Source organism: Anomaloglossus baeobatrachus, chromosome 1, assembly GCF_048569485.1.
Source record: "Anomaloglossus baeobatrachus isolate aAnoBae1 chromosome 1, aAnoBae1.hap1, whole genome shotgun sequence".
Lineage (NCBI taxonomy): Eukaryota > Metazoa > Chordata > Amphibia > Anura > Aromobatidae > Anomaloglossus > Anomaloglossus baeobatrachus.
Genome location: NC_134353.1, coordinates 860,020,669 through 860,037,829, shown reverse-complemented (window position 1 = coordinate 860,037,829; position 17,161 = coordinate 860,020,669). Strand labels below are relative to the sequence as shown.

The window sequence follows — 17,161 nt, the reverse complement described above, 5'->3', positions numbered from 1 at the left end:
CAACCGCCGTACGGCTCGCAGAGTCCAGGATAGCATTAATAGCGTAGGACGCAAATGCCGACGTTTGAGATGTTATGGAAGCCACTTGCGGCGCAGACGTACGTGTGAGTGCGTCAATTTGGGCTTGACCCGCTGAGATAGCTTGGAGTGCCCATACTGCTGCGAATGCTGGAGCGAAAGACGCGCCGATAGCCTCATAGATGGATTTCAACCAGAGCTCCATCTGTCTGGCAGTGGCATCCTTGAGTGAAGCCCCATCTTCAACTGCAACTATGGATCTAGCCGCCAGTCTGGAGATTGGAGGATCCACCTTGGGACACTGAGTCCAGCCCTTGACCACGTCAGGGGGGAAGGGATAACGTGTATCCTTAAGGCGCTTGGAAAAACGCTTATCTGGACAAACTCGGTGTTTCTGGACTGCCTCTCTGAAGTCGGAGTGATCCAGAAACATACTCGCTGTACGCTTGGGGAACCTGAAACGGAACTTCTCCTGCTGAGAAGGTGACTCCTCTGCTGGAGGAGCTGAGGGAGAAATATCCAGCATCTTATTTATGGACGCAATAAGATCATTCACTATGGCGTCCCCATCAGGAGTATCAAGGTTGAGAGCGGCCTCAGGATCAGAATCCTGATCAGCTACCTCCGCTTCATCATACAGAGAGTCATCTCTCTGAGACCCTGAACAATGTGATGAGGTCGAGGGGATTTCCAAGCGAGCTCGCTTAGGCGGTCTGGGACTGCGGTCCGTGTCAGAGACCTCACCTTGGGATCTATGAGACACCCCGGGGGGACATTGTTGTTCCAACTGAGGGGAACTAGGGGGCAGTGATTCCACAGTGCCCTTGGTCTGAGATACCGGTCTGGACTGCAAAGCTTCTAGAATCTTAGCCATAGTCTCAGAAAGTCTTTCAGTAAAAACTGCAAACTCCGTCCCTGTCACCTGGACAGTGTTAGCTGGTTGCTCCCCCTGGGCCACCCCTAGCAGAGGCCCCGGCTGAGTAAGTGCCACAGGGGCCGAGCAGTGCACACAATGAGGGTCAGTGGAACCTGCCGGTAGCGAGGTTGTACATGCGGCGCAGGCAGCATAGTAAGCCTGTTTTGGCACCCCTGCTTCTTGTGGGCGCCATATTGTTGTCTCCTTTGAGCAACACAACAGGGTATATAGCCAGAAATCAACTGTGCACCATACAGTGTAAAGTATAGCCTATAAACATATAAACTATAATCACACTTCTGCACAAGTGGGGCCAGCACCTCAGGTGCTGCTTACCGCCCGCTTAAAGCGGTTGTGTGGCCACCAGAATCCCTGCCTGGGTCCCCCAGAGTTTGTCTCCCCTCTGCAGCGTCCTAGGAGCTGACAGGAATGGCTGCCGGCGTCCTGAGGAGAGGAGGGAGCCGTGGGCGTGACCCAGAAAGTGCGGGAGCTGGTGCCTCACTGTGCACAGTGAGGGGGGTGGAGTATTCAAAGCATGCTCCAGCCCTCAGTGCTGCCGTGCTGTACAGCGTCCCGCCCTTCCCCTGACTGGCAGGGCTGGGGGCGGGAAGAAAAAGAGACTAGGCCAAAAAGCCGGGGACTCGAGTTATAAGCGCGGCCGCCGTATAAGCGCGGCCGGCGCAGAGTCCCCGGCGCACTAACAGTCCCAGCCGCGCCTCAGTAAAAACAATGGCAGCGGCGGTCAGCGCGGTAGTCCCCATACACAAACACACTCAGCGACGCTGCAGTGTATAATGGCACAAACGCGGTCAGCGCCGCGGTCCCCGGTGCACTAGCACACCCAGCAATGCTGGAGTGTTGCTGTGCGCGGTCCCCACGGGGACACAGAGTACCTTAAAGTAGCAGGGCCATGTCCCTGAACGATACCCGGCTCCTATCCAGCAGGCTCCTCAGGAGTTGTGGATGAAGCACGGTCTCAGTGCCTGGAGACCGATAGGATCCCACTTCACCCAGAGCCCTAAGGGGGATGGGGAAGGAAAACAGCATGTGGGCTCCAGCCTCCGTACCCGCAATGGATACCTCAACCTTAACAACACCGCCGACAAGAGTGGGGTGAGAAGGGAGCATGCTGGGGGCCCTATATGGGCCCACTTTTCTTCCATCCGACATAGTCAGCAGTTGCTGCTGACTAATCTGTGGAGCTGTGCGTGCATGTCTGCCTCCTTCGCACAAAGCAAAAAACTGGGGAGCCCGTGGGAGCATGGGGGGGTGTATAGGCAGAAGGGGAGGGGCTTTACACTTTTAGTGTAATACTTTGTGCGGCCTCCGGAGGCATAGCCTATACACCCAATTGTCTGGGTCTCCCAATGGAGCGACAAAGAAAAATAGATACAATCTTCAGGGAACCGTAAATATGATCTTACAGGATATAATGTACTGGGGGAAAAAAAAAAAAAGAGAGAAAACATTTTGGTTCAAATAAATAACCTTTATTGAATAAAACAAATTAATAGTTTAGAAGCACCAAAACTGTGAGTATGCAGTTACACATAATATGAGAAAAGTGATTGAAAAACAACATATCAAATGGTAAAAAGAAGGGAAGGGTGGAATAAAATTAAGGAATAACCGGACTATAATAGAAAAAAAAAGCAAACAAGGAACAGAGAATTCAATATTTTCATCTCAGAGTATTGCTATATATAAAGGTTTTTTTTTATTTATTTTTTTTATTTAAATGATACTTTCATCACTTAATAAATACTTTAGGATAATGGATCATTTGTTGGAAACTGGACATTTCTGCATCACCATTTACAATACACTGAAAATAGCCATTTATTAAAGTGATATTGTCTTGTAGACAGCGCCGCGCGCCGACATTGCCTGTTTTAGTATATTGCACAAAGCTATAAAGTGAGCAGTCTACATTTTCCTATGATGGTTTCCTATACATTTATTAAAAAAAAAAAAAACAAAACAACAAAAAATAAAACCGGTACAGGCAGCTTATAGTATACGAGAACCGATCTATAGGCAGATGAGCGGTAGGCATGAGCATTCAATGGAATATCGTGTGCCATCTGAGGCAAAAGACCTGGATTATATGGTTTAGCAGAATTGATGTACGCCGGGGGGCACAGCAGACCACCTGCATGCAGAGCCCACTGTGACCGTACAATTATTTTCTTTTCTTCCTTATATAATGTATTTGGAGCTAAAAATATCATTTTTGAAATGTGGTTTGATTAAAAATGTTGCTTTTACAGACTCTTGTTTCCTGGCACATTCACCTGTGGTCATATCAACTGAGAGGCGCTTAAAAAAAAAAAGCAAAAAAATAACAGATAAGACCCCCTCCCATTGGACTATATGAACCAGCTCACTGACAGATTCTCAGTTAACTCATTCTGCAGTTAGTAATAAGACATTGCAACAAAGGCTACAAATTACCAAACGGTGCAAAATGTTTACTGAAGCCCAATTACAAGTACGGGAAAAAAAAACCTCGACAAAGGAGGACATTACCTTTCAAAATTGTGGTCACTACCAAAATTGAATTCAGAAGATTTATATATTTTTTTTTATATTGTTTTATAAACAATTTTCACCAGATCAATAATCCAATACGTCCCTTCCCCACAGAGATGCACGCTCAGCACAGCTGGGCATGCATGTTTATTTTAATAGAAAATACGTGAATGATATGGAGACAGACTCTTAAGGCAGCAGCTATTGACATTGATCTAATGAAGTCTCGCTTTACCCCACCCCATTGCCCACTAGTAGTAGACGAGAATAAATGGTCAGTTTGTCAGTGCCGAGCACGTGTCTGGATAATGTCAGAATACACCGAACATCACACTGCTCCAAGAAAAAGGGTCAAATGTAAAGAAGATATAGAGAATTCATCATTTTATGTCAGTTTTTCTTCAAAATCTGTGAATAAATGTGGTGTCAATGTCCCAGAAGCTATGAGCTTTCTACTCTAATATAAAGGGAACCAGTCACCAGCTTTAATCTATATACACTCCAACCACCACCTTTAAGGCCTCTTTTACAGCATTCTAATAAGCTGTATACAAGTTCCTTATCTGCTCTGCATAGCCCCCAAAAATCCCTTTTATAATCCTCTTCCCATATGGCATGGGCCAGTCTGATCGATGTCGCTGGTCTTGTTTCGGTGTCTTCTCTTTCATCGCAATTCCGGTCCCGTCCTGTGTCATCCAGTGTCCCCAGTCTCGTTACTGCGCAGCTGCGTGTTGTCAGTGCTGGCCTCAGCAGGGCAAAGTACTGTAATGCGCATGTGCCAGGAGAAGTCTAAGCGCGCTCATGATCTGGAAGTAAAGCCGATCCATGTGTATTAGTGATTTGCCCTCTACGTAGCAGGGCAAAGTACTGTAATGTGCATGCGCCAGGAGAAGGCTAAGCGCGCTCATTATACGGAAGTAAAGCCGATCCATGTGTATTAGGGATTTGCCCTGTACTTAGCAGGGCAAAGTACTGTAATGTGCATGCGCAGGGAGAGGCCCAAGAGTGCTCATGATCTGGAAGTAAAGCCGATGCATGCGCATTAGTGATTTGATTTGCCCTCTACTTAGCAGGACAAAGTGCTGTAATGTACATGCGCATGGAGAGGCCCAAGAGCGCTCATGATCTGGAAGTAAAGCCGGTACATGTGCATTAGTGCTTTGCTCTGTCCTCACAGGGTATAGTGAAGTGCGCCTGTGCAGGAGCATGATCGTGGATAGTGTGGATGACGTAGGAAGTCTTATCCACATGAAGCAGGGCAGGCAGGGGGGACAGTGATTGTGAGCTGAGAAGGTACTAAAGCAAGACCAGCGATGCCCATCGGACCGGACTGGGGGGGGGGGGGAAGAGGTGTTTAGAAAAGAAGGTATATTTGGGTTAAGCACAGGGTGTCGGGGACTCGCACAGAGCTTGCTATAATATCACAAAAGAGACATTAAAGGTGGTGGCCGTAGTTTACTTTGGGAAAACCCGGTGACAGGTTCCCTTTAATTGTAGTAAATCTTTCGGGCCATGGTTGGTCCCATCTACATCAGGGAAGAGAAGTTGTTTATTTTTTTTTATTTAAATAACAATAGTAAGAAACACAAAACGTTCACTTCTTACAAAACTGCAGGTTGTGAAAAATATATGTAAAAACAGAAAACGGGTGCAAAGCGTTTCATGAATGATCCCCGTTCCCCATAGTGTCAGTTATAGAAGTAGAGGGCCTCAGCTTTCCTTGTGTCCTCCACGTGATAACAATTCTGGAGCCTCTTGTCTTAGACGCTGTATCGCGCGCCCTTCCTCTGTCATTCCTCCTGGAAGGATTCTTTTGGTGATGGTTTCCCTTCCCAGTCTGACACTGTAGGCACTGATTAGCAGAGCCAGACGATGTCCCAATGACAAATAGGCAAAAAAATGGCTAAGTGGATGTTACCATTCTAAGATTTCCAGGAGGAATAAGTGAGGAACAGTCTATAATGCTAAGTACAGGTGATCCAGCATTGATAGACATGTTGGACGTGCTGACGGGTCGTCTTCTGGTACAGGATTCTTCATGTCGGACTGCACAATCCTATTGTAAGAGTTACCAAGAACCGTTTACATATTATCTTATAGTGCTTTCCTTATTTTAAAGTGCTGCGGCTCGTTTTCTACCAAAGGGGTTAAAAATAACATAACATTCAGAATATAGTCACAAAGCAATACATTATGAAAATAATCCGCTAAATCCATACAAACTATATACAAGATTTCTAGGCGGTTATGGCATCTTTTACAACTTCCCGGACCGGAGCACTGAATGTCCTCTCCTTCATAGCAGAGCATGTATGGAAAATCAGAACGAGCGCGAGAAGGGCCGGGACCACATAGGGGACCTCACTGTATTCACAGACACACAACCACATAGCAGCCTCTAAGACGTCCAACCATGATCTGATGTGCGGAGCCTTCAAATAATGACAAAAACTACTACATCTCATATAGAAAGTGCATTGCAAGATGGAGACCGGCTGTCAGGAGAGGAAGCATGGAAGTGACAAGGACACAACGGACACACTGTGTGATCGTAGAGGATACTGTGGGAAGTTTAGCCATAGAGCGCCGATGACGTTCATCATATGTGACACTTGTGGCCTTTCATCAGAATGACTGGGAGGGATCCAGGACGAGGTGTGGCTACTGCTGACCCTCCATGTTCACCAACTCCCAGGGTTTCTTATGCCAGTGTTTAAATGGAGGAGCATTTCTGGTGAAGCGCATGCACCTGAGAAGATGTGCTGAACTCATTACCTGGGGTGTGCCACTTAATGAATCTGGGGCATCGTACTCCAGCGCACCACCAGTCTTAACATGTTGGCCTCTAGGATTACATACACATTACTTTTCTGTATATTTTGCTCCAGGAAAAAAACAGGGGAAAATCGTCCCCATAAAATCACTTAAATTGATGTTCCAACATCCACTTGTCGGAGCGGTGATATCAGCAGGTCAGCTTTCTTCCAGACATACCCTGAATCTTATCTATGGGCTGCTTCTAGCATTGCTGGCTCAGACACATGCAACCTAAAGGGGGCTACTGCATCACCAAAAGGGATTGTGTCATCATCTAAAGACCGATTGTTTAAATGAGCTTTTTGTGTTACTTTTCATTAAAAAAAATACATTTTTTCATATCCTCAGCTATATTGAAAAAACCCTACAGAAATCTTGTAATTTTCACTATTAAGCCTTGTACTACACTCATACTTCCTGTTCTACACAGAAGACTTTTCAGCAGTCTCATTATCATTACAGACAGCATAAAAATGAAAGCTAACTACAGCGAAGGAAATAATTATTTGATCCCTTGCCGATTTTGTAAGTTTGACTGGCGTGCATGGGTTAAAGTCCTCCTACACTGTGTGAGGAGGCGTGACGATTCGCATGTCTCAGTGCCCTGTGTGGTAGTGAGTATCTGCGCATGCGCTGACAACGTCACAATCAGTGATGTGTGCGCCTCAAGCGTGCGTTCCACTGTGCGTCCCGGAAGAGAGGGGCGGCGTGGATGCAGCGTCACACGCAGCAGCTAATTAAGGATTTAAAAATGGCGGGCGCAAAAGAGCGGTGCACAGCATTTTGAAAGGCCCGCTGCTGCCGCTTGGTGAGTCTTTGTCAGCTATCTTCCTAGCGGTTTGCTGGATATAATGATCCTTTATTTGCAGTACTTTGATTATATGTTTTTTTTGTTTTCAGCATGTCCCGCCCAGTCCATGTGATTTTAGGACTGGTGTGTGTTGTTTTACTCCCCTGACGAATACTAAGTGTAGGAAACGCGTCGGGAGAACGGGGACACTAGGACCTCATTTCCTAATAAGGGGTCCATATGCTCAGTCCATGCAAGGACCATTGGGACACCCTGAGTGCTAAGAGGATCCTCTAGAGAAAAAGGTGGATGAATCGTTTCTGGGTGAGACCATTCCACTTTCTCCACATATTAAAGCAGTGATTTTTGTGACCCAGTGGTACTGAGGTGGTCCATATCCTGTTGGTAGCGGCCCTGTCTTTGCAGAATTGCAGTGGTCAGCTTACCAGATTGTTATTGAAGTGACCTTCTGGCCGTTGAAACCCCCTCTCCCCTACATGCTGAGGGGATTTGTGTGTTGTTTTGGCCATTTTAAGATAACATTTTATTTGAAGTTGGGATCTCCGTCTTCTTTTAAGGAATATATTAAAAGTTAAGTTTTATTTCTTGTACCCCGGCTGACTATTCTACTTATTGATGTGGTACCTTACCAATTGCTATATATAAGTTTGCTCACTGACAGACATGAAGTCTATAATTTTAAGAGTAGATTAATTTTAACAGTGAGAGATAGAATATCCCAAATAAAATCTAGAAAATCATATTGTATAAATTATATACATTTATTGGCATTTTGCAGACAGAAATAAGTATTTGATCCTTCTGGCAGACAAGACTTAATACTTGGTGGCAAAACCCTTGTTGACAGCACAGCAGTCAGATGTATTTGCAGTTGATGATGAGGTTTGCGCACATGTCAGGAGGAATTTTGCTCCACTCCTCTTTGCAGATCATCTCTAAATCATTAAGATTTTGAGGCTGTCGCTTGCCAACTCAGAGCTTCAGCTCCTCCATACTTTTTCTATAGATTAAGGTCTGGAAACTAGCTAGGCCCCTCAATGACCTTAATGTGTTTCTTTTTGAGCCACTCCTTTTTCGCCTTGGCTGCATGTTTTTGAAGACCAAGCCACAATCCATTTTTAATGTCCCAGCGGAGGGAAGGAGGTTGTAACTCAGGATTTTACGGTACATGGCTCCATCCATTGTCCCATTGATGCGGTGAAGTAGTCCTGTGCCCTTAGCAGAGAAACACTTCTAAAACATAATGTTTCCACCTCCATGCTTCACAGTGGGGACGATGTTCTTTGGGTCATAGCCAGCATTTCTCCTCCTCCAAACACGGCGAGCTGAGTTAAGGCCAAAGAGCTCAATTTTTGTCTCATTTTACACAGTACCGTCTCCCATTCATTCTCAGAATCATCCAGGTGTTCACTGGCAAACTTCAGATTGACCGGCTGCACATGTGCCTTCTTGAGCAGTGGGACTTTGCGGGCACTGCAGGATTTTAAGCCATCACGGTGTAATGTGTTACCAATGGTTTTCTTGGTGACAGTGGTCCCAGCTGCCTTGAGATCATTAACAAGTTCAACCCGGGTAGTTTTAGGGCGATTTCTCACAGTCTTCCTGATCTTGGATACCTCATGAAATGAGATTTTGCATGGAGCCCAGATCGATGTCGATTGATTGGTATTTCTTCCATTTTCTTACTATTGCACAAACTGTTGTCTCCTTCTCACCCAGTGTCTTACTTAAGGTTTTGTAGCCCATTATAGCCTTGTGCAGGTCTATGATCTTATCCCTGACATCCTTAGAAAGCTCTTTGGTGTTGCCCATGTTGTAGAGGTTAGAGTCTGTGGACAGGAGCCTTTTATACAGGTGACAATTTCAGACATCTGTCTTTAATGCAGATAACGAGTTGATTAGGAGCATCTAAGTGTCTGTAGGAGCCAGAAATCTTAAATGGTAGGTAGGGGATCAAATACTTATTTCTCTCTTCAATATGAAAATAATTTTCTATAATTTTTACAATGTGAGTTTCTGGATTTTGGATATTTTATCTCTCAAAATTAACCTACCGTTAAAACTATAGATTGTTCATGTCTGTCAGTGGCAAACTTACAAAATCAGTAAGGGATCAAATACTTATTTCCTTCACGGTATATGTGCAGAAGATAAAGGATTTACCATTTACAAGAACTTTGTCCAGAATTGAACTTGCTGAAATAATATTTCGAAGTGAAGGACAGCGCACGAGTCAGTCTACAGTAGTAAAAGTACAGACTTCAAAATAGACAATATAAGCGCAGGTGCACTACATTACTACCATTTATCAGCACGGCCCTTTTCATGCACTACGAACCAGCAGCGCTCTTATCACTCTGCTGTGGTCATGTCAATGGCCGCTATATCCGATCTTGCTGCTGAAAAGTGGCTGTGTGCAGATCTGAGGCCACAGGTTGAGAACACGCCATACATTTGCCATGTTCTTCAATCCAATGTACTGCCATCATCTGTGATGTCCTGTACAAGAGCTGGAATATGACCCGTGTGAACAGTAAAAAAGGTGGCACGGCTCGAGGAAAGGACTGGGTAGAGCTGGATGACTGGCGCCACAATGTGGCATGTTGGGAAATGTAGTTTTTATCATCAAAGGATGAAGATTAGTGATGAGAGAGCACCACCAAGCTCAGGTGCTCGGTACTCCTAAAGGCCACTTTACACACAGAGATAAATCTTTGGCAGATCTGTGGTTGCAGTGAAATCATGGATATATTGTTCCATTTGTACACAGCCACAAACCTGGCACTGATTGTCCACAATTTCACTGCAACCACAGATCTGCCACAGATTTATTTCTGTGTGTAAAGTGGCCTTAACAAGCAGTTGGACGCTCGCGACTTGTGTACTGAGTATAATGGAAGTCAATGGGAAGTGGAGCAATTTTCTACAAGATCTTGCGGAAAAATGCTCCAATTGCCCATTGTCTTCCATTATACACGGTACACGAGTCGCGTCCATCCGAGCATCTCACGGCTCGTTATGAGAACCGAGCCTCTGACCATCGTAGTGCCCGCTCATCACTAGTTACGAGATCCGAGCCCCCGAGCATGGTCGCGCCCACTCATCACTAGTTACGAGATCCGAGCCCCCGAGCATGGTAGTGCCCGCTCATCACTAGTTACAACTACTTAGCACCCGAGCATGGTAGTGCCCGCTCATCACTAGTTACGAGTACTGAGCACCCGAGCATGGTAGTGCCCGCTCATCACTAGTTACGAGATCCGAGCCCCCGAGCATGGTAGTGCCTGCTTATCACTAGTTACGAGATCCGAGCCCCCGAGCATGGTAGTGCCCGCTCATCACTAGTTACAACTACTTAGCACCCGAGCATGGTAGTGCCCGCTCATCACTCGTTACGAGTACTGAGCACCCGAGCATGGTAGTGCCCGCTCATCACCAGTTACGAGATCCGAGCCCCCGAGCATGGTAGTGCCCGCTCATCACTAGTTACAACTACTTAGCACCCGAGCATGGTAGTGCCCGCTCATCACTAGTTACGAGTACTGAGCACCCGAGCATGGTAGTGCCCGCTCATCACTAGTGAACATCATTCAAACAACTGAGAGCCGCACAGGGGGGAAAAAAACTACTTTTTATAAAAAAAATCAGCATCAAGATAATGTGTTAGATTTTAAAAAGATATATAAAGATTAATTTTTTGAAAAGCCTAATGAAATAAGACTGCGCTTCAATACTGGATGGGGGAGGGGTGTAACACTACACCTTTACATCATATTAGTAATATGATAAATCAAAGCCATAGATACAAAGCCTCGGATTGTGTGGGCGCCTGATGTAAAATGAAATACTCGTGTCTCCATAGAACAGATCCTCCGTGTTCACAAATAGACGAGCAGGGAGGGAGCGTCTGATTAAGGAAAACTCTTTCATGTGCTGCGGGGAAAGTGGGTGACAAGTTAATCACCTTTTTTCAGGTTTTTTTTCTGGCGAATGCAGTTGTATTAGGACATGAATTAAAGAACAGCTCTGCACCATCAAAAGACCAACTTCTCTTTTGAACCGATCATTTATTCCCAAAGCATAAGTCTGACCTAGCTGTTCTGTTTTCCAGGATCGGGGTAGGGCATGCCGGCACTGCAACAGAAACCGCCAGGACTAAGGAGGCACCCGCTACAATCAGGGGCCATTACACAGAGCACTACAATCACTACAGCAGATAGCCACTAGGAACTATTACTTATGGGCAGGAGATGAAACCTGCGAGAATGCAACTGGATCTGATGGCCGACTTCTGATTATTGTGCTTTTTGCTTTGTTTTCCCCTTTATTTAAGGGCTTGTAGCCGGTGTAATCTATTCTGATCAAAGTAATGGATCAGACACGAAAAAGTAATGTACAATGCTAGGAAAGGGAAAAATATTAAAATTTTGCCTTTCAGATGGTCATTTCAGTGTCCCAGCCTCAATATACAGCTGGTCTATGAAGAAGTCCGTATGTACGGTATTTTCCTTTAGTTTGTTAGATGTTGATGCATTTTGTAAAATTGAGTAAAGAAAAAAAACAAAAAAAGGAAACAACCATTAACTTCTCACCTCCTGATATTCCACAGAAAGCCATATACTGTACACTACATTTCACAGTACACATATATTAGGATAAAAGCGCTCACCTCATATACAAAGTACAGGTAAGAGATTATAGCACGGGGGAACAAACACACAGGAACCTGCAGGTATTTATAAAAAGGCACAGATATTCCAAAATGTCCTAAACATACAATATGTGCAAAATGCTAAAGATTAAAGAAAGGATAGTACATCTCACCAAGACGTCTCCATTCTGGTGCGGTGCTGCCTTTCCTGGGTTGAGCACTTGTTACTAATATTTCATTCAGAGCAGAACTATGGTTAATATGGTGGTCATGGTGTAAAGAATAAGTGCATCTACGTTCTGGGACATTATTAGGTCTGAATTCAGCCCTGCACCTGGAGAACTTTCCATTTACTTATGCTGATTGATTACCATTTCACTTACATGAATTTTCTGACATGACTACCTGAAAGCTTCACGCTTTGCTCTTAGTGGGTGTCCCCTGTGCTGCACACTGCCTCTGTCTTGCACTTCCTGTTCTCAGTGCCTTTAGTCCCCTGTACTGCACACTGCCTCCGCCTTGCACTTCCTGCTCTCAGTGCTTTAGTCCCCGGTGCTGCACACGACCCCCGCGTTGCACTTCCTGCTCGCAGTGCCTTTAGTCCCCTGTACAGCATACTGCCTCCGCCTTGCACTTCCTGCTCTCAGTGCTTTAGTCCCCTGTGCTGCACACAGCCTCCGCCTTGCACGTCCTGCTCTCAGTGCCTTTAGTACCCTGTACTGCACACTGCGCTCAGTGCCTTTAGTCTATGCCCCCAGTCCTTGCAGATACAGTGATGTGATATAAGCGGTGTGTGAGCCACATTAATCTATAAAAGGAGCACAGAAATCATAACTGCAGGATGAGACTTCACAAACCACATAAATGAATATGGTCCCTTCTGCTTAACTGGAGAACAAATAATTGGTATTTTCATTCATTTAGGTATAGAAAGCGGCCAATATTTGAAAATATTATCCACATCTTAATAAGTGATGGCAAATCATCATCCGTTAAAGGGGTGGTCTTATGTTAGCTTCCAGAGCGCACCACTCCCCATCCTCTCGGCTTCCTGCGGGAGTGGTGCGCTCCTGACAGATTGGATCAGCAGCAGCATCTTACTACTGGCCCAAACTCTGTGCTCTCTGATGCTGCTGTATGAAGCACTTTTTTCCCTCTGTGCATCGGACAAGCACAGAGCAGTACTTACACTCTATTGGGAAGAGCTTGTAAGCACTGTGCTGACTGCCTAGGAAACCGTCCACCGCTGATAGACTGCAGAAGTGGCCAGTAATCATGGCAATCAGCAGTAAACAAAAAAAAAAATTAAATTCTTCCGTTCTTAAGAACAAAGAATATTATTGAGAAGTAAACTATAAAGTTTTTTGTCTTTACAAGAACTTTGCAACTTAACCCATGAAATAATTTTTGAGAATAACCCCCCTTAAATGAGTCCTACCAAATTGGAAAAAGAAAGCTGCAGCAGAGCTGGAGTGGGCCAGGGTTGCCCCCAAAAACCTTTAATTATCGGGATCGGTGGTGAGGGCATATCCTACTCGTGCCATCAATTACTGAGATAGGAATAACCCTTCAGACAGTATTAACAAGTCCCCTATTTACTTGAACCAAAAAAGTGCATCGATATTAGTACTGAAGGACCCCAGACCCCGGTTCCCCATCATACACAGTGCTACGATAGCGGTAGGAGTTTGTAAAATATTACTTGCATAGTTTAGGTTTTAATATCTATCATGTTATAAAAAACTGTGGCAAAGAAAAAAATCATCAGTACACATTCAGCATAAAATACAGGAAGAAAAGCCGACATCATTGCACTCAGGTTTTTTACCTGTTTAGTAAGCAACATGAAATTACAGGGAGACGAACGACATATAAGTTGTTTTACGCATGTCAGGGTTTACACAGTGATTCAATGTTTACAAGGGCAATTGCCTTAAGCTGGGGTCACACTAAACGACAGCGACAACGACGTCGCTGTTACGTCACCAAAATGGTGACGTAGCAGCGACCTTGTTCGTCGCTGTTATGATCGCTGCTTAGCTGTCAAACACAGCAGCCGAAGCAGCGATCATAACGACACGCGTCGCTTTGCTGCAACATGTGCAGAGAGCAGGGAGCCGCGCACACTGCTTAGCGCTGGCTCCCTGCTCTCCTAGCTACAGTACACATGGGGTTAATTACACGATGTGTACTGCAGCTACATGTGCAGAGAGCAGGAGCCGGCGCTGGCAGCGTGAGAGCGGCGGAGGCTGGTAGCAAAGGGAAATATCGGGTAACCACCTTGGTTACCCGATGTTTACAGCTTACCGCAGCTGCCAGATGCCGGCTCCTGCTCCCTGCTCGCTTCATTTCGTCGCTCTCTCGCTGTCACACACAGCGATCTGTGCGTCACAGCGGGAGAGCGACGACCAAAAAATGAAGCTGGACATTCAGCAACGAGCGGCGACCTCACAGCAGGGGCCAGCTCGTTGCTGGATGTCACACACAGCGACAGCGACAGGACGTCGCTGCAATGTCACAGAAAATGGTGACGTAGCAGCGACGTCGCTGTCGCTGTGTGTGACACCACCTTTAGTGTAAGGGCCTTAGATAAGAGGGTAGACCGAGCAGTCAGGGAAGGTTTCTGCTGCAGCAATCTGCCTCCACAGCTGATCTACTCTAAATACCATGTTTTCCAGATTATAAAATGCACTTTTCCCCCCCAAAACTGGGGGTAAAATGGGGGTGCGGGTTACAATCCAGATTTGGCTTTCCGGGGCGGCGGTGAAGTTGGGTCATAGGAGGCAGGGTTGGCGATACGGAGGACTCAGGAGGGTCAAAGGATTGGGTGTTTCAGTGGCGGGTGCATTGATCTGACTGCGGGCTCCGTTGAGTCACCCACGGTTGACGCCATGGTCTTCAATTAAATGGCTGCAGAGGCAGTGCGTGCGCAGATTGAAGCAATGGACTTCATGAAAACGGCCATGGACTCCTATCTGCGCACACGCCGCCTCTGCAGCCATTTTCTTGAAGTCCATCTCATCAACCGCGGGCGATTCAATGGTGCCCACAGTCAGCTCAATAGCACTCGCGACACCCCATCCTGTGACCCTCCTGAGTCGCTCCACTGCAGTGACCCCCAACGCAACCCGCTGGCAGATGAATGTGCCCGTCGACGCCTATCAATAGCGCCTGCTGCCGCAACACCCCGAGCCAGCAGTATCGCTGACCCTCCTGAGCCACAACACCCCCTCCTGTGAGCCCGCAGCATCACTGACCCTGCCTCCTGTGTCCTTCCTGAGCTGCTCCACCACCGCCGCTCCCCCCGGTGAGCATTAGGATTAAGACGCACAAGGATTATAAAACGGACCCTCACTTTTACATTAAAAATTATTTTTTCCTATTCTCCTCCTCTAAATTTGAGGTGTGTCTTATAATCCGATGCGTCTTCTAAAATAACAAATACAGTATACTAATCCCAATACTGTACTGGCCAAAAGGGAGTCACAATTAACAGTTTTCAGACACCTTTATAGATATATTTTATAACTTCTAAGTTTAGCCGATAAGTATAGATCTAGGCGGGAGGCAACAAAACCGTACATAGACCAATCCCTACCTGTTTGCTGATGAAAGTGACGTTACATCCCCTGGTCACAGCCAATACCTTATCACAGTAATGCAAAAAACGCCTTCTTTGTTGTGCAAACTGGAATTTACGGAATGATCTCTAAAATATCTGAAAATGCTAAAAAATAAAATGTGATTTGCTATTCATTGACAGATGTAGAAAAATACATTACTGATTGAAAACGGTGCATGCCGTGAACTACCGGAAAACTTGGATGCTAAAACATCACATGAGCATCGTCATGCCGGAACAATTCTGCTTCTTTATAAAGAAAATAGCTATGTCTACCAAGCCAAGATTACTTTTTTTGGTTTTATCAAAACTAAGCAAAATATCATTTCTGTGAGACGCGTACAAGTAGTAAGCGGAGCAGCGGGGCGAGAGCTTTACCTAAATCCTTCAATACACGGGACAGTACTGAATTTAGGTAACTTGTTGGTCGGGGGAACCAAATCATGGCCATCACACGCTAAATGCCATACAACATTATCAAAGAATATATGCACAGGAAATAATACTACATTTTTGTTGTTTTTTTCTCCTTTTTTTTTTTTTTTTTTTTTTTAAGATTGATGTATAAATATAAATTTTGCATTTTCCTTAGGAAACCTATTAAGGAACTCAAAACAACATTGCATAAAATAATTAAGACAAAATAAAAAGCCATCAAATAATAAAAATGCAAAAAAAAAAAAAGAATTACTAAAATGACTAACTGCTCCTTACATTGCAGCTATATGCATTGGGCCAGCATGGAAAAAAGATTTTTTTTTTTTTTTGTCCACGGCCATAGAATTTAGTCTTGAAGAGAAAGACTGCATGAGAATGAGACGTCAGACCAAAGTCTCGGGTGAACCTAACCCGGCTTTCAAGACACACAAGATGAGATTCTGTAATGCTAAGTAATGGCAAGCACCTCATCATCATGGCCGCCTCTTCAGAAAAAAAAACAAACAAAAGCAAAATGTTTTTTTTAATGTTCACTGTAATGTTACTGCAATCCATTGGATCCTTGATTGGAGTAAACAGCACACAATCTACTTCTGATTAATACCGTGCCCGATACTGTTGCTGGACAGGAGGCGAGTGGTCGTCATTCTCCCTCGTGTGGATTGGGGTCAGTGCATCCAGTGATATGGATTGTAAAGACGTCCTTCGTAGACTCCATATTTCACAGGTAATTGAATAGCGTTTGCCAAGAAATACCAAGAATCGGCAAATAAGCGTCATGAAGGGAAAAAACTGCATTGGGAAGCGGAGGAAAGCTCGTATAGTCCAACATGCCTGATCACAAGACTTACGACATGGCTTCCTCTACCGTTAGATGAGGGTTCCCAATTGCTCTTTAATGCATGTACCTGATGCTCTTGTCTCCTCATTCCTTTCTTCATGCAGCAGAAGCAGTTCAGTTTGGCTGTGGATGTCTCTATGGTCCACGAGATCCACCTGGGCACAGAGAAGACGTGGTCACAGGTTTATTACATGCGCAATATGAGTTATCTGGCTATCGGCATCTAGAAAACCACTGCCCAACATTGTGTAAGCCGTCCTTGTGCTGCCACAAAAAGCTCTAACTTAGTGACTCCACTTTAGTTGGTCTACTGGGGACATCCCACAAGGCCTGATATTAAAGCCCCTCTCCAGCAGTTTTTATTTATTTCCCCGCTGAAGTGGTGCTTCCAATCTAAGTCACCTGATGCCTGTCTTTTACTCACTCTCTGGTGCCTTTAATCTTTAATCACTGCTGCTTCTGCAGTTTGTGACCTGCCGACTGCTCCAGTGTTTCATAGAGTGCGTCAGAGGTCA

At 45.3% G+C, this 17,161-nt stretch overlaps 1 protein-coding gene across 1 annotated transcript in view; it reads right to left on the bottom strand.

Annotated features, from left to right (window-relative positions):
* Positions 1-2,434: 2,434 nt before the first annotated feature.
* JMY (junction mediating and regulatory protein, p53 cofactor) overlaps positions 2,435-17,161 on the bottom strand; it is a 146,901-nt gene continuing 132,174 nt past the window's right edge. Inside the window, exon 11 of the mRNA XM_075325719.1 lies at positions 2,435-16,801. The gene's annotated coding sequence lies outside the window, so the exon portion shown is untranslated. The remainder of the gene's footprint in view (positions 16,802-17,161) is intronic.